This window comes from Equus quagga, chromosome 2 (genome assembly GCF_021613505.1).
Source record: "Equus quagga isolate Etosha38 chromosome 2, UCLA_HA_Equagga_1.0, whole genome shotgun sequence".
Taxonomy (NCBI): domain Eukaryota; kingdom Metazoa; phylum Chordata; class Mammalia; order Perissodactyla; family Equidae; genus Equus; species Equus quagga.
Genome location: NC_060268.1, coordinates 455780 through 472003, shown reverse-complemented (window position 1 = coordinate 472003; position 16224 = coordinate 455780). Strand labels below are relative to the sequence as shown.

At 49.4% G+C, this 16224-nt stretch overlaps 1 long non-coding RNA gene across 2 annotated transcripts in view; it reads left to right on the top strand.

The window, feature by feature from the left end:
- The first annotated feature begins 8472 nt into the window (after positions 1 to 8472).
- LOC124236153 (uncharacterized) overlaps positions 8473 to 16224 on the top strand; it is a 73573-nt gene continuing 65821 nt past the window's right edge. For both annotated transcript variants that reach the window (XR_006887651.1, XR_006887652.1), the window contains exon 1: positions 8473 to 8771. This is a non-coding gene — a long non-coding RNA (uncharacterized LOC124236153). The remainder of the gene's footprint in view (positions 8772 to 16224) is intronic.

The window sequence follows — 16224 nt, the reverse complement described above, 5'->3', positions numbered from 1 at the left end:
ACGCACCCTGCGTCTATTTGTTGACTATTTCAGTTCCGATCGTTGGCTCTCACGAGCTCCAAGAGATGGAAGACTGAGTATTTCGTTTCCCCTAATAAGTTTCCAATAAATACTCGTGTGTTTGAATGTATAAATTACACCCAATTTTAAGTGAAAGTAAATGCCTTTAAGTGACCAATTCCAGTAATATTCCCACCATTTTTAAACTACAAGGTTATTTCTCCAGGAGACAGTAATACGGCTCAAGGTCAGAATTCTCCCCCTGAGCTTTGCAGACGACATCGTCCCTCTTGGCCTTCTCTGAGTCCTCCTTTCAGATGTTGTTGTTTCCCCTTAATTTTAAAACCAGGTTTTCATGTTTCTCCCTCTTAAAAGTAAATTAAGTTGTCTCTTGTTCATTTGGCTCTCCGTTCTCCTCTCAGAGGTCTCATTTGAAAATGGTTCCCGTGAGAAAAACAACCTCCCATCCCCCCTCCTTTCCTCTTCTGTTTGTCCCTGAAAACTGCCTCCTGTGGACACTTCTTGTCCCCGCGGCAGCCACGAGGCTGAGGAGCTCGCTGGCCTCTGGCTTCGGACGGTCAGAAGGGAACAGACTGCAAGCAGAAGTGCTTCTCCTGGGCCCCTGCGCCCACGGTCACCGTGTCTCATCCCAATCGACCATGAGAAGAAGAGGCAGCCTGGGGACGTCAGCACCCGAATCCGGAGCAGGAGGAAGGATGGGTCTGTCCTCCCTCAGCCCTGGGGTGTGTTATAAAGTAACGCCGTTCCCCATCCCGGCAGGAGAAATTAGTCCCTCGTGTTGGGAAGTGGGCTCCTTGGAGTGGGGAGCTAAGCTGACAGTCAGAGTGAGTGGACAGATGAAGCCGATGCCCTGTGCTCACTTACCTTCCCCCGGGAGTCTGCATGGATGTCTTCTGGCTCTGAGGTGCCCTGGGTCCCACCATCACTGCCAGAGCTCACAGCCTCTCTCCCTCATTAGTCCTAAACCTCACCATTTACAGATGTTATAAGTATGAATGTGAGTTTCTGTTATTCTTGTAAAGTTCATTCATTCATTTAACGAAGATTTAGTGAGAGCTCACTGTGCACCAGGCGCCATCAAGACCCTGGCAGGCCGAGACAAGCACTCTCTTGTCTTCTGGAAGTTGAGGAGTAGAAAGGGGGTTTTTTTCCCCCTTTGGATGGTTGTCATAAATGGTGAGTCTTTAAAGAATTTCCTTAAACTATTATTCCAGAATAAAATGGGAGTTTGTCCTGATAACAATTAAGTTAATCCATTCATTCTGAGCATTTTAATTTCTTCCTTGAAATCTTATTTTTCGCTGGTGGTGTCCCCTCAGCTGTGGGCATGTCCAACTTTTTTCCCTCTTGACTCTATTATTTGAGGTTATTGCTGCCACCTTCTTCAGATATAAAACCATGGATTTATGTAATCTTTAAGTAAGGGTGCAGATAATATCGTTTTCCACTCATATCAGAGTGCCAGATGTGTTTATAGGATATTGGTGGGGTTTTTAGTCATATTTATGCTGTCAATTTTCAGTTAGTATAACTCTACTTTCTAGATGCAAAAATTTGGAGTTTGGATGAAATATACATAAATATTTTAATAGCAAACAAATGGCTTGGCTGTGGTCTAGGTAAATTGAGCTGGGAAGGCATCAATGACAGTAACCAATCTTGAGCAAGTAACCCACTCTTTTCATCCGACAATGTATAAATAATGACATAATGACAATGTATAAATGATGACAAACTTGCTTGCTAAGGAGATAATATAGGACTCAATTGTTTTTAATGGTAAATAAACCTATAGATGTTTGGCTTATAATCTTCCTGCTGAAATTAACCTCTGCACCTCACTTGGTGTGCCTCTGCCTGTGTTCTGTAGGCAACAGCTACTGATTGCACACCTCCTGTGTGCTGGGCACTGAGCACTGTGGGAAGGACGAGAGGTACAGCCCTGCGTCCTGGAGAGTTCCAGCTGTGGTGGAGGGTGGACAGGGATGAACGCTGTGATGGGACGGTTAGAGCTCTAACCATGCAAACAAGGTGATGGCGGAGGAGACGGCTGCACCCAACCCGGCCATTTTCTGTTAGAAAACCATACTACCAAGAATAGTAATTTGCGAAGGAATCTTATTTGTTGATTGTGTTTGCCAAGTCAATGATTCGAGATTTCCAAATTTATACCACAAATTCTTCTCTGATGAAATTTCCCTGCATAACCATACAAGTAATACTTAAAGAATGTTGAATAACTTCTTACTAAAGTAACTGAAAGTAAGATTTCATGGGAAGTTATATCAAATGTTTTGCGTTACTAAAAACTCACCTTCCAAGCTCACAGATTTGTAGGAAGAGCAATCGATTGACAAAACTTTGTAGGAACTTTCTGCATATGAGACTTCATTACCACAGAAGTCAAGAGCAGGTTTTTCCTCCTGCTTTGGTCTTTTCACTTGGCTGGTGACTTCAGGGTCTTTCCTTTCCAACGTCAGGATCACGTTCTTTCCTTGCCATACCCTCTTCTCACTTTCTGATTCCCGAAGACGTTTTGGGGAATGTTTTAAGCAGCGTTGGCGGTTTATTTGCTCATTCTCCTAGAACTCTGTAAAATGTATGTTCTCGTATTTTCAAAGTGGGCGGCAGGATTCACAACTTTCCTCCGCGGGGCCTAATTGTCTGGGTTCACGTAAAGCTAACGAGTGTGTTCTGAGAGCACACAACCTGCTCAGGGTGCAGAGCATCCAGAGGGGGGACCGGCTCGCCGTGGGCCTCGGGGCTCTTACAGACTGAGGGACGGACTCGCCTCCTGGCACGCAACGGCGTCGTTCCTGCCTTGATGCCCATGGTTCTGTTTCCGAAATTCCAACCTAGAAAAATTCACAGTGAGAACCTTAAAACGTAGGAGGAAAGTGGAGCTGGGAGACCAGGTCAGAAGCGCCCGTGAATGCTCTTCACCAGACACAAGGACAGACGCCTGCAGACATCTGCCTTCCTCCTCCAGTCCTTTGCCACCTGTCTACTTTCAAAACAGATCGCCCTGCGGGTCTTCGTGTTGGCACAGAAAAATCTAGTCCTGCCTGCGAATTCCTGCAGTTGTTACTGTGTAGCTTTCCTTTCAGACGCTTCAACATGCTCTGCTCGCGTGATCCGCATCTCGCAGGCTCCAGTCCGTCCGTCCTGATGTTCCTGTTGGGGACGGCTTTCCCAGGCTTCACTCTGCCCGAGTTCTCGCCCCCTCGGGCTCTGGCTCACTCCCGCTTCATCTTGCTGCCCGTTTCCTGTCGTCCTGATCTTCCGTATGGCTCCTCAGAGACTTTTTGGAGGGGTCGAGTTGTGTTCTGCAGGATTGCTGTTTCTGATCTTAATGGTAATAATGCATTTGGTTTAAGCTCTTTCATCACACTAGTCGACAGTCTGGCTCCGACTTCCACTGGAGGAAGGTATGGAACATTTTCTGCTCATGGGAAGACCAGAACTTCAGACTCAGGGCAGGCAGCGTCTGCTCATGAGTGTCTGGGCTTGTTCTTACTTTACTGGCCCAGCCACCCCCGGGCACAGCTGTCTGCCTCCACGTGCGGGCCTCTTCTCACCTACTGCCAGCTCTGGCTCCGCCTCCCTCCCCGTCTCCACGCCCAGTGTCGTCTTCTTGGGACCTGGTGCTCCCAGCGAGCTCTCCTCCAGCCTCCCAGCCTCTCTCTACCTTCAGCCTCCCCCTTTCTCCCCATCAACACGGCGTTTGCTTTCTCGTGAGGTTTAGGAAAGCAAGGTTCTTGAAGTCCTTCGTCACTGAAGTTCCCTGGGACTTTATGCGCATGACACATACATGCACACATTTCAGTTAACAGCCCAAATGAGTTCACTCCTGGTGACATTTCAGGCAATATCAGAGAAGAACCTGGGGGCTGCACGCTAGTCTGTGAACCCCCTAGTTGGCCTTGCCCAGGGCAAAGGGAAAGGAGATCAAGGCCCTCACACTTTGCCCTCCGGACGGACGAAGAGTTGGCCATCACTCTGCAAACCCCTCGCCCTTCTAGCATTTGCACTGGGCTATGGGACAGCCGCAGGCGTTTTTCCTTTGTGAGGGTCGGCCACCCTCTTTCAAGAAAGGTTAGTTCTGCCCCCACCCCTGACTCTCTGCGCCCACGTCATTCAGACTTTGTGGCTCCTGACAGCTGGGGGTGGGCTCAGGTGTCTGGGGAGGGAAGGGTCCTGTGACACACAGATCAGATCGAGATTATGCCCTTTTTTGACAAAGTCTTTAGAGAAACTTCTGTTCCCTTTGGTCAATCCAAGAAATGCCTGGAATTCTGGCTTTTCTGTGGTCAAATAATAGCTCAATGATTCATTTACTGTTCCTTGATTACTATTTGGCACAACCGTTAAGCAAACCAGTAAACGTATCGTGAATTTCTATGAGTGGACACTATTTATTAATCCACAAATTCACCTTTTTATCCCCACCTTGCTCTTCTCTTCATCCTGGCCCACGCCTGCACTCAAGGAGGGCACTGCTGGTGCAGTGTATGGCTCCCCGCTGACACCACAGAGTAAGAAAGGACAGAGCAAAACCAAAGCTGAGACGTGGATGGGAAGCAGGGGGACGTAGCCAGAGAAGGGAAATCGATCCGAGTGGGGAAGAACCAGCTGGGCCTGAGCGCGACACACACGCACGCACACGGCTGTCCTATAAAGAGAGCAGAGGAAGGGTTGGGATCTGGCCTGTGGGAGGCTCGGGGGCCGCTGTGAAGAGGCAAAAACTGGAGACAGTGGGAGGGAATGTGAAAAGTGTTACTGGCTCATAAATTAGTCTCTTTAAAGTTCATCCAGAAATGCAAGTACAGAACAGCTTTCTTTCCTTTTTTCTATTTCTTTTTGTCTATTAAATTACCTCGTTGCCCAGCTGTGCCTCTTTGTAATCAGTTCAGTGCGGATGCGGAACCAGGATTCTTTGGGGTCACCCATAGAACAAATACTCGAGATTTGGTATGAGTTCACCATGGTTTTCTGCAGACACTTTGCAAAAAAATAGAGGAATTATTGTTTCTTATCCCATGACTGACTTCTCATATCAAAAACTTCCTTTTTTCCTCCTCCACAGGCACCCAGAGGAATACAAAAGCGGTTTTGGAATTTCTGCCAATATAGCCTCTTCATTATACAAACGTCTGTTAGCGACCTGCTATGTGACCAGCGGAGATGGACAGAACAAGGTGCTAATCTTGTTAAGGGGCTCAAATAGTGATGAGCGAGGCAGGCATATAACAACTCATCAAAACAATGCAGTTAGTGCTCAAGGGTAGACGAGAGGGCCCCATGCGCTCACAGAGCAGGAGGCAGCGGCTCAGGCAAGGTTGGGGAAGGCTTCTGAGAGAAGCAGAGTCTGGAAGGACAAGTAGAGGTCACCAGTGGACAAAATGGAGAAGGGAATAAGGACATTTCCGGCGAAAGGAAGAGCATGCGCTAAGACTGAGAGCAGACAAGAGCACAGCCCCAGAGGACCTGCCACAAAGATGGGTGTGGAGTGGGTAGACGTGGGGTTGCAATAGGTTAGGTAATAAAGTTAGATCGTAGTTGGGCGACATTGCGGAAGGCCTGGTATCCTGTAAACAATGGCGGGGGGGAGACACTGAAAAACTACACAGGGCAGTGATGTGCTCAACTCTTCATCTTAGAAATGCACTTCTGTTGGGCGTGGCTTAGAAGAGAGCCGGGAGGCAGGAGGAGCAAGTAGGGAGCATTGTGGTCATACAGGGAAAACCCAAGAATTTATTAATCAGACAGTGGTCAGGGCCAGAGGGAGGAGGGGTTCGGACAAAGAGAGTCTGGTGGTGAGAAAGGAGGGATAAGGATACTTACACAGACACGGGGTAACAAGGACAAACGGCTCTGTGTGACTCTTGTATTCCTCTGTGGGCAATGGTTTGTACTCGTCATTAAGTGGAGTGCAGACTAGAGAAAGGAGCATAAGCTTTGGACGAGGTAACGTATATAATCTGGGGAATGTTAGTGTTAAAGACTCCAAGGAACATGGGCTAGCATGCTCAATAATGCAGGAGAGCTGTCGGGCCAAGACGAGGGCCTCCTCGTTGCCATCAACCTCCTCACCAGGTAGACGCACGAGCCACAAGGTGTCGACACCCACAAACAGACTCCTGACGAACAGGCTTTGGTTTCATGCACTGATGGACGTGTGTAGCCTGGGCTTGTGTTTAGTTACTGACGGCACGAACTGTTCACGGTGAGATGTAACCACATCTCCTAAGACATGAATACTTTGCACACTTGGTGTGCATACTCACCACACTTGTGTTAAGAGCTCTGAACTGGATTAATCCTCTCTCTCGGAGAATCTACACCCTAGATTTTTCTTTTCTCTCTATGAAAAGAAGCTATTAGGACCAGAAAGCAACGAAGTTAATGACAGAAGAGAAAGATCTTAAAATCCAGTTTTCGGCTTTGAGGAGAGGTTGTCAGCACCTCCCAGCAATGGCCAGGTGAACCTACCGAGAGCTTTGTCAAGGCCAGAGATGGAAGAACCCATCAGAAGGCAGCAGGACAAATTCCTAGAGATTTTGTTCTCTGAAAGAGATTTTCCCACATAGACGTAAAGATAAATACCAACTGCTCTCTGATGGTTTAGAGAGAGTGTGAGGAGGGGGAGCGAGAAGGGATTTAAAAAAAAAATTATTCGATTCCAGAGTTAACGCCAGAATCCACTAGTCTAAAATTAACCACAGGTTTGTTTCCATAATCTTTCCAACCACTAACAATGGTGCTTCTCATTTTTCTTAGACTTGGTGTCATATATGTTTAAGTTTTTATTTAAAAGCTTCTGGTAACCTTTGGCACCCAGATTGCTGATTTGCAGATAACTCATGTCTGATTTTCCCTGAGTGGTAGGAGGCTGTGGGAAGCCACGTCCAATCCTCTGCCACTACTACAATTCTGTTAACTGGGAGCTCAAAAGTAGTTCCTCACTTTTCATCTTAAAACAATCCATTCTGTAATTTTCCGATGTTCCTTTTTGATAAAAGATTTCCAGGAAGAAATAAGCAAACTCTGTTCATGGAACATCAAATCAGAACAGAGGGTATCCTGGTGCCGTCTCAGAGCATTTCATGGAAACTAAATTCTGTCTGTTCCAGGCTGATGTGCTGTGGTCCCCAAGCGGGGTCAGGAAGGCACCTGCTCCCGTCCGGGACCATCCAGTTAGCCTGCGCCAGCCCTACATGCCCAGTTTCCTGCTATAGCTCACTTGCTGGGGGAGTTAGAGGTGGAGTTGGCGAGTCGACGGGGGGAAGATTAGCTTTCCAGGCACGGAGTCCTGAGGGAAGGTTTCCTAGCAGCGTTGCCTGGACACCGGAAGAAGGACTCCCACCCCCAGCCCTGGTTCAGCCTGCAGCTGCCCCAAAGCAGCTTGTGCTGGCCCGGGGAGCATGACTCACTGGCTGAATAAATCGTCACCGGGAGCAGCTGGGTTTAGTCGTGGATGTGCTAACTGAGGAGAGTTGGGACCCAGATACTGGACCCGCTTTGGCTGCGGATGCCCAAGTCACTTGCCATCTCTGAGCTTCAACACCCTCTAAAAATAACAAGAGCTAATACGTATTGAACACTTGCTGCGTTCCACGAACGACCATTGTCATTTGTGTACCATCTCATTTAATCTTTGGATTTCTGCTGTGGGCTCCGACTGTAATGATCTCCATTCCAAAGACGAGGAAATCGAGGCATGAAGTTAAATAATTTGCCCGAGTTCATACAGTGGGTAACAACAGCTTAGATTCCAGCTCTGGAGAACACATCGCCTGCAGGCTCTGTGCTCACCCATTACACGGCACCACCTCCTCAAGCAGGGGCACCATCTCCTCAAGCAGGGGGCGAGAGGCCCTTTCAGCCCTACGGTGTGGGGAGGGCTCTGTTCTGGGCTGGGACTGTTGGCGTCCGGCGCCACCTCGTTCCTTCCCACCACGGAGAATCTTTAGGGAATATGACTTCACTGCGAGGCCCCAGGTGGCCGCGCAGGACGCTGTGTAGCTCCTGTCCCCACAAGAATTCTTATCGGGGCCATTCTTTTCTGAGCATGTGGGTTAAGGGAGACCTCAGTGGCAGTGGGACCTTGGAGAAATTAAGCGTCTGGAATGTTGGCCACAGAAAAATGCTGCAGCCAGAAGCTCCCAGCCAGCTGTCCTGACAGGGACCCTCTGAAATCAGGAGCAGCCATCGAGGCCGGTGCCAGCTTTCAGGGCCACCACGGCCAGGGGCTGTTGACCCCCCCAAAACAGCAGCAGCAGCAGCAACAGCAAGAAGCCAAGAAGGCTGAGGAAGCCGACTGCATGTGGGGAAGGGGCGAGGGGGCAGCCGCTGGAAGCTGCCGTGGGGGAGAGGGAGAGAGAGGGAGGGACGCGGAATGAAGGAGCAGGCGACCCAGAGGGAACAAAGCGATGGGGGGCTGCGGGCACATGTGTCAGACGCCCGGAGAGGCACAGCCCCCAGTGAGCCCTGGAAGGGCGTGGAAGGGAGAAGAGAGGGCGGCTCAGAGCCACCAAGAGGAGGAGGAAGTGGGGGATGCGCAGCTTCCTGTGGAGAGAAGATGACTGAAGACAAAGCTGGGTGGGGACTAGTCCCTGGGCTGCGGGCGCCGCTGCTGCACGCCGTGGGCAGCTCCTACTACGCGGCCGGGCGGGCGGGGCGGCGGTGCGCGGCTGCCTGCACGGACCAGCTCACAGGAGCCACTCTCCTCCGACCGGCCCGCGGCTAAGGTAATGCTAACACTCTCTTGCTGCTCCTTTTTAAGAGAGAAATGGACCACCAGCTGTGGTTTTACAGGCAGATTTCAGAGGGGAGATGCTTCAGGGCCGGGGGGAACGATGCCGACGGCTTCTCTCAGCAGGGCTGTGAGGATGGCCAAATTTGTGACATGTTTGCTTTTTAAAAATCATCCTTAGCGCCGAGCTTTGGTGACTCGTCAGGAAAACACGCTAAATGTAAGCAGCTGTTTGCACCATTCCCCGGGAAGGGAAGGCGGCTGGGCTGAAATCGGTCTGTGGAGCTGTGGGAGGATCATCTGGGCGTTTTTACGGGTGTAGGGGTGTAAAATGTTAATTGCATTATCTTTCTTACTAGTGCGCTGGGGCGGCTTCTGTTTTGAAGCGAAATGACTGTGATTTGGCTTTTTTGTTGTTGTTAAATGCTTTTGTACTCAGAACTTGCCAACAAAGGCTGGAACTGCGTATGTGAGGGGCAGCATTTACCGTTGAGAAACGGTGTTTTCCTCCCCAGCTCTGTGCAGCTGCTTTCCGATAACCTCAGGAACAGCCAGCGTTTACCAGCAAGTCTTCTCCTCGAGTTGCGTCCTTTCTCGAGGAGTGTGGCGGGTTTAACTTGTCCAGCATGAGACGCCGGTGTATGTGTGGATTTTACGTTTCTGTGGATTTTGTTCATCTTTGGGTCACGATGCATGTTAACCTCATTGAGGGATGGAAGGCAGGAGGGGCTGGACACCCCGTGGACAGGCCGGAATGTAAAATCAGAAAGTGATTTGTGCTCTTTCATTTTCTTGAGTGACGGATCGTCTCCCTGAGGGTCTGTGAGTGAGGCTTGCTCGTATTTACGAATGGCACGTACAAGTGCGATACGCAGGTCTGCCGGATTAGAGACGAAGCTGTGAGTTTCCTCTGGCAGGATGTGTGGGAGAAGGAGTTTAATCCCGTAGCGTAGTGTGATTTAGAAAATGAAGCTTTGTCTCCGACAGAAAATGTGGCTGAGCCATAGTGGTCATTGACAAAAGGTTTTTTTCTTGAGTCTTTAGAAAGAAAGGAGATAAATTTTCAAAGGAAAGAAAGAAAACTGCTCATAGTGGAGTAAAAAGAATAAAAAGGTCTTGCTTAGACATTCATAAATTCTTAAAACACAGGTTTTTAGACCTGAATACGCCCTTGAGTGTCTGTGCCCCTCATCGATCACCGTTGTCAATGGTGAGAGCTACAGGGGGTTTTAGTGCCGTCCATACCAAACTGATTTGGCTTCTCAAAATCTGAGGTGTAGCAGCACATTCTCAGAGGTGAGAATCTTTAGGTACTAAAGGAAAAAAAGTCTGCTTTTGAGAGATTACTTAAGTTAAACCTGTACTGTGTCTAGGAGGCAAAATATTGCTGGTGTTGAAACCATGGAACTCCCCTGACAGATTCACTGGATTTCGTCAAACCTGTGGGCAGCGCACGCCCTGCCACGTATGGCACAGTTCCACTTTCCCTTTGCCTCCTAAGTAAAATATGAAAGATGATCCTCCCGGACAGGCGGTCCAGGGTGCATCTCGGATCCAGAAGGCCCCTAACTGGAGTCCTGCGACGGAGCTGCCTGTCACTGAATGAGCAGGAAAGCTGGGAATACGGGCTGTGGGAATGAGAACAGGCTCGCCCTCTGAGCCGCTCGTCCAAGGCTCTGCTCACGAGATAAGGCCAACACCCTGCTTTGTCTGGGGCTGTGTAGGCAACCTGTGTTCCACTGAGCGTTTCACATGAGAGCAAGAAGAGGAAGCCTGGTCCATCGGCACAGGAGAGCCGGGAGGCCCCTGCCCTCTTTCAGAAATCACCTGGGAGGGGCCTATGTTCTGCGCAGCCCAAACCTTTCCTTAATTGTTAATTCCAGCTTGCAGCAGGTTAGTGGGTAAGAGCAGATCGGTCGCTATGATGGTGGCAGGTTTGGGAAAAAGACGAACACACTCCTATACTGTGAAATGAGACCATTTCCCTCATTCAGGCCGTATGGAGCATTGACAGACACTACGCTTTTGCCCAGGGTCTTCAGCGGCTTTTGAGGGAGTCGACTGACACGGAAATTTTGATTGTAGTGTGTTTCAGCCACATGGCCAGTGGCTGGGCGGAAACATGACTCCATTATTCATAGCCAGCCCTGGCCTCAGGCGGGCGGCACACAGTGAGTGTGTTTGGTGGACCGACTTTTTTAGCCTACTTCAGAAGGCAGGCCCGACTTTGAAGTAGAAAAGCTTACAGAGCAGAAAGCCTGTTCAAAACGACAGCCGTCCATGGAGGAAAAGAACGTTGTGGGGTGAGGAGAAAACAGGCGTGGAGAGTCAGGCAGAGCTTCTCCACCCGGCCTCTGGTTCCGACCGCTTGACCCCATACATTAACCTGGAGCCTCAGTTTCCTCACTGGGCAGAGGGGTGAATAGCTCACGGTCGAGGTCTGTGGGTTCTGTTCTGTTGTGTTTGGTTTGCTGCTGCGTGCGGGTAAGCGACCTCCTGCTGGACGGCAGGGTCTCAGGTCTTCTTTCTTCCTGGGTGACAAGGAAAAGCTAGCACATTCTTGACCTCTGCCACTTCCTCAAAGGTCCCAGGGGATGGGTTTTTTTTATTGTAGTGAAATACATATAAGATAAAATTTCCCATTTTAACCAGTTTTAAGCATACCATTCTGTGACATTAAGTACATTCACGTTGTCGTGCAACCATCACCACCATCCATCTCTAGATCTTTTTTATCTTCTTGAACTGAAACTCAGTTCCCATTAAACACTAATCCCCAGCCCCTGGCACCCAGCCTCCTACCTTCTGCCCCTGTGATGTTCACGCCTCTCAGGACCTCGTGTGAGTGGAATCACCCAGTGTTGTCTTTTTGTGACTGACTTAATTCATTTAGCACAGTGACTTCAAGGTTCATCCATGTTGTAGCATGTGTCAGAATGTCCTTCCTTTTTTAGGCTGGATAACATTCCATGGCACGTATGGACCACATTTTGTTTATCCATTCCTCTACTGATGGGCACTTGGGCTGCTTCCACCTCTTGACTATAGTGAATAATGCTGCTATGCACATGGGTGTGCAAATATCTGTGTGAGTCCTGCTTTCACTCCTTTTTGGGTACCCAAAAGTGGAATTGCTGGATCATATGGTGATTCTATGTTTAATTTTTTGAGGAACTGCCGTACTGTTTTCCACAGCAACTGCAACATTTCACATCCCCACAGCAGTGCACAAGTGTTCCAATTTCTCCTCATCCTCACCAACGCTTGTTATTCCCTGGGGTTTTTTGTTTGTTTGTGACGGTAGCCATCCTAGTGGGTGTGAATTGCTATCTCTTTGTACTTTGAATTTGCATTTCCCTAAAGATCGGTGACGGTGACCGTGGAGCCTCTCTTCATGAGCCTATTGGCCAATTGTCTGTCTTCTTTTTTTCCCTGATGAAGATTCGCCCTGAGTTAACATCTGTCTTCCTCTATTTTGCATGTGGGTTGCCGCCACATGGCCACTGATGAGTGGTGTAGGTCTGCGCCTGGGAACCAAAGCTGGGCCACTGAAGCAGAGCACACCGAACCTGACCACTAGGCCATGGGGCTGGCCCAGTATGTCTTCTTCAGAGAAATGTCTATTCAAGTCCTTTGCCCATTTTTTAATTGGCTTGTTTTCGAGGAGACATTTTTAAATGACTGCATCTCTTAACATAGAGTGTGATAAGGATCATGGTCATCTTTGTGTTTAATCTCCTGCATTAAACACTATTATCCCTGCCTGAGTGAAACACTTCTCTCAAAAGTTAAGAGGAGAAAATAAAATATGCATGGCTCCTGATAATTGGTGACATTGTGACCCCGATAGTGGGATTCCAACCCTCACTGCCGGCAGTCACACCAGTGACCGGGCTGGTCCGGTGTGGACCAGGCTGCTGCAAAGGAGGCACTGGGGGCTGTGTCTCTCTAGTCTTCCATCATTATCCGCAGGAGAAAAAATGCCCATTAGGTAGCAGGGTCAGAAAAAGGGAGGAGAAACTAAAGAAGTGCTCACTTCTATTCAGACTCTTTCCTCTGAGAGGATTGGCCTGTGGAGAGGGGCTGTGGTTCAGCCACACAGATTTCTGAAAGAAGTTTCTACCAGCAAAATGTGAGTCTAATCTAAACCTCACTTTGGAAGTAAAGACTTCTTCTGCGTTTCACTTTCCATCACGGATTTCTCTCCTGACTCTGAAACCAGCGAGGCAAAGTTCGGACGGGCCGAGGAGAGCGGGGCAGGGTGATTAGGGAGGATGCTGTCTAACAGCAACAGCACCTGAGATCCGCGTCTGGTGCGGACGTTGACCTGAATGGTTTGCAGAGGCCCTGAGTGACGGTGCGATGATTTTCTGTAATGCACGCTGTGAGCGTGTTGAGGGGTTGGATAACGACCCTCGACTTTGATTAATTTGTAAATCTATTCATTCTGCGATTCCTGGGAGGACCCCTGACCTCTTTCCTAGATCCAGGTGGGAGAGGGCAGTCACAGAGCTGTGTTAAGACTTAGCTGCTGGCCTGTGACACTGTGGGATGGTAGAGCTAAGAATGACTGGGGAAAAACCTAGCCTGTATCAACCTCTCCACGACGGATAATAACATAGACTCAGGGTCTCAGTTGCCTGTCTAGAGTCGCACAGTTGACTGACACCTCATACCTCGCCTCCTTATTCAACCCCCATCTCACTCCCCTCCTAGTAGGGCAACTGGATGGAGAGTCTACATACTCTGTCACTTCTTACATTGTTGGTAAGACCAAATTATTTTGTCTAAAAAGAAGAGGGTGATGTTTAAATTTAACACCCTAGGTAAATATGGGAGTTTCTGTGTTGAAACTTGTTCAAACGTAAAGATATATATGGTTCCCCAAAACTGCTATGTTAAAGGAAACAAGTTATATTTAGTGAGTGTCAATGTTCAGACAATCTCTAGAGGATCTCATTAAACATTAAAAAGAGGAGCTCAGTTCTCAGGCTCCAGCGATAACGTGCTTCTTAGACGTGGTCCCACTACACGCGGCTGGAGATAAGGGAGGAGCGGCACTTTCATCTCTCAGCAAACACGTGTGAACAGTCAAGCTGTTCACGGAAAGGCTTGGAAAAACCAGTCATGTGCCCCCTTCCTCCCTGTCCCCTTGGCCAGCCTGGCTGTCAGGGTGGGATGTCCCCTGACCCTCTCCCCAGGCGCCACACTCAGAGCGACGGATGGCAAGGGTCTGGAGCTGGGCTGGTGGGCTCTGCTGCGGTCCATGTTCGCAGCATCAGCGGGACCGTGCTGTTCTTTGAAAATCCTTTCCTTCTTCCGGTTTTATTTCACTTTTTACCATCCCCTGTGCATTTTCAGTGAAAACCGCTCAGCTGAGTCCCCACTCCTTTTGTCCGTTACAGGTGACCTACCTTCCGTTTTTCTGAGAGACACACATTGCCGCTTCCTCAGCCCGACTCCTCGCCACCTGAAGGGCTCTGCGTCTTCACTCCCTCCCTGCTGCCTCCTTCCCGCAGAGTCACCTCAGCCTCTCCTGCAAAGCCAGGAGTAAACTCTCTCCAGGACTCTCCCTTCCCTTTCCTTTTACTTTCTAGGGACTGTGTTCTGACAACAATTCTGTCTTCTTCCTACATCTTCTTCTCTTCATTGGCCCTTTCCTCTTTGCCTGCAAATATGCTTCATTTATATACATAAATTAATGAAAACATAAAACAAACCTGCTGCCAGCAAGGCTTCCCCTCGACATCCGTGACCTTTGCTCACCTTATCTCCTCGCATCCGTAGGGAGGAAAAAAGTTCTCCCTCTGCCCTTGTGAGTCCTCAGCTGGGAACCCTGTCGCAGACAGATTAACGAGAAAAAAACAAACGGATGCTTATTAACAGGTAGACACAAGGGAGACACCAGGGGAAAATGGGTAACTCTCAGAGGAGGTTTAGAGCCCAGGCTGAAACCCTTCTTCAGCCCAAGACACAAGGGAAGGAGAAGTGGGGAGGCCAGTTACGGGGAGCCGACCAGGAGAAGCACGGTAGATGCCAGTAGGGTCCGTGTGCAGGTGCAGGTCGGCGCCTCTCTGTTGACGAGAGTCTCTAGTGACTTGGTCCCCTGCTCTTTCTGGGATGGCGTGGGAGGCACCCTTATGATGACGGGGAGTTCCTTCGTTAACGTCCCTTGCAAAAGGGTAGCATCGTCTGTTTTCAGAATTTCTACTAAGCCTTCTGTTCCCTAAATAATCTACTTGAAACAATCTTCCCGCCAAGGAGGCGTATTTTGGGGTGGCCCGTTCTGCCACCCTTCATTCCTCTTCGAAGGCTCCCGCCTTCTCCACCAGCCCCGAGTTCTGCTCCCTGAACAGGCGTACTCTCAAGTCGATTCCTCTGCCACTCACTTCCTCCCTCTCCCTGCACGGATTTCACTTTTCTGTGATTTCGCTCATTGTCCATGCGGGTTAGTCCCAGAGCTGGTTCTCTATCCCCATCTCACCTGCTCTCTGAACTTGTACGTCAGCACCCCGCAGACCGGCGGGAACACCCAGCCCACAGAAACCGAAGCTCACATGCGCTCGTCGGTGCCTGCGCTGCCTTCCCTCTCAGAGCCGGCTGCCCCCGGCTCCGCCTGTTCATGGCACCCCGTTCTCTCAGCCCCTCAGTGACGAAAACACACTTTCACAGTTTTCCTCATCAAACAGCCAGGGTTGTAGTCAGTTGCAGAGCCCTTTGCACTGTCGTTGGAAACCCGTTTTGATGCTGTCCCTCTTCCGTGGTGGTGGTAGCTGGCGTCTGGTTCACGCCCTCCTGACCTCCAGTGGCCTGGGGTGGTGTTTCTCCTTGCCTCCCCTAGAATGACTGTCCTGCTTCCCCTTCCTCACTTGCCCGCACAGCCTTGCTTCTCCGAATAGCCAAATTCTACCGTCTGTAAGTGTCATTCAAATGCTACCTCTTCCATGAAGCCTTCCTTGGTTTCTTCCCTCCTCCCTCAAAAAGCAACGATCTTCACCTCGCCTGAGATCTTCTGTTCTTTCATCACAGCGGTGAGCACATTCCTGTGTGCATAATGACAATCTGCATTTTTTTTCTTTTGCAAGCCCTTCGAGGACGGTGGCCACACCAGGTTTCATCTTTGTCTTCCTTATAACACACACATACCTTCTGGTTTGGTTTGTTTTTAATTTCCACTTTATTGAGGTCCAGTTGAGGGATAAAATGGTGAGATGTTTAAAGTGTACATCGTGGTGAGCTGATCCACTTGGACGCTGGGGAAGGATTTCTCCATCTGGTAAATCGACACACGCATCCTCTCACATGTTGTGTGTGTGTGAGATCAGTTAGGTTCACAAACACTGTTTGTTTGTCATCTGTTGACTTGATGAGCTTTCTTGGCTCCCTTATTTCTGATGCAGGGTGGCTAGATGTTCCAGGGGCTCGTAAACCACTCTGGAAGCAGACAA